Below are 1,796 nucleotides of genomic sequence, written 5' to 3'. Positions count from 1 at the left end.
CACCACTCCAATGGGCTCTCCCTGCACTGAAGGTTTCTGGCCATCAGGCTGTAGCTGAGGGGCTTGGGCAGGGCCATGAGGAGGGGGGAGAACAAGGGCTGTGTCCAACTCTGCCAGGAGGGCTGTGCTGGGCAAGGAGGAGGAGGATGCAGCAAACAGTGGCACTGCTGAGCTGAGAGGAGCAGGGGGAGAGACCTTGTGCCTGCCCACGCTGGGCAGGAGCTGCCCCAGGATGGCAGCTCTGAAGCACTCCCAGCATGTCCCTGGCAACAGCAGGGCAAGACTGGATTTGCAAATCAGGCTGGCAATGCCAAGAGCAGGAGTGTCCTGGTGTCACTGCAGGAGAGTTCCAGCCCTGCAGCAAGGGCACAGAAGAAGTGCCCCAGTCCATGCAGTGGCCTCAGAAGATCCCACAGCATCCTGGAGATGCTGTCAGGGAGGCCAGCTCTGCTTCACAAATTCCCAGTGCCTGTCCCTGCCTGTGCTCAAAGGGCTGCCACCCCCAGGACTGTGCTCAGAGAGCACTCAGGCCTTGCAGCCAGAAAGGGGCTCACAAGGACAGTGTGGAAGTGGAAAGAGCAGCTCTGCAAAGCCCAAGCTCTGCTGCTCCCAGGCAGTGCTGCTGTGCTGGGATTCTTGTGCCCTTGCCCTTTGTCAATCCCCCCTGTCCTGCAGTGTGCTGTCCTTTAGGAACAGCTGAGAAGAAGGGTCTTGGACAAAGAAGGCACTGCAGGGTCCTTTATTTTGTTTAAATAATAAGAAAGCACAACTCATCATTTATACATCTCTGGGTCAAATTCAATGCCTAGACACAAAAAGAGAAAGCAGATGCATACTAATATTTATTGCACAGGAAATTATTGCAAGAAGAACCCGATGACCTCCATGAAAAAGCTGAGAAGGAAAGCTGGGCCATTACAGAGTCCCATTCTGAATGCTACACACCAGAAAACAAGCACTTTATTGCTCCTGAACAGCATCCAGTCATCAGTTTCCTTATGGCATCCCTGAGCTCCTGGTTCCTCAGGCTGTAGATGAGGGGGTTCAGGGCTGGAGGCATCTCCGAGTAAAGAACTGACAGGGCCAGATCCAGGGATGGGGAGGAGATGGAGGGGGGCTTCAGGTAGGCAAATATGGAATTGCTGACAAAGAGGGAGACCACAGCCAGGTGAGGGAGGCACGTGGAAAAGGCTTTGTGTCGTCCCTGCTCAGAGGGGATCCTCAGCACAGCCCTGAAGATCTGCACATAGGAGAAAACTATGAAAATGAAACAACCAAAACCTAAGGAACAACTTAATATAAGAAACCCAATCTCTCTGAGGTAGCCTGAGTGTGAGCAGGAGAGCTTGAGGATGTGAGGGATTTCACAGAAGAACTGGCCCAGGGCATTGCCCTGGCACAGGGGCAGGGAAAATGTATTGGCTGTGTGCAGCAGAGCAAAGAGAAACCCAGTGGCCCAGGCAGCTGCTGCCATGTGGGCACAAGCTCTGCTGCCCAGGAGGGTCCCGTAGTGCAGGGGTTTGCAGATGGCAACGTAGCGGTCATAGCACATGATGGTCAGGAGGAAAAATTCCGTGGAAATGAAAAAGGTAAAGAAAAAGAGCTGTGCAGCACATCCTGAGTAGGAGATGGTTGTGGTGCCCCAGAGGGAGTTGTGCATGGCTTTGGGCACAGTGGTGCAGATGCAGCCCAGGTCTGTGAGGGAGAGGTGCAGCAGGAAGAAGTCCCTGGGGGTGTGCAGGTGCTGGTCGCAGGCTACGGCGCTGAGGATGAGGCCGTTGCCCAGGAGGGCAGCC

This window comes from Empidonax traillii, unplaced genomic scaffold, assembly GCF_003031625.1.
Source record: "Empidonax traillii isolate 1590-97213 ecotype Southwest subspecies unplaced genomic scaffold, ASM303162v1 scaffold2081:size68537, whole genome shotgun sequence".
NCBI lineage: Eukaryota > Metazoa > Chordata > Aves > Passeriformes > Tyrannidae > Empidonax > Empidonax traillii.
Note: the sequence above shows the minus strand (reverse complement) of the source record.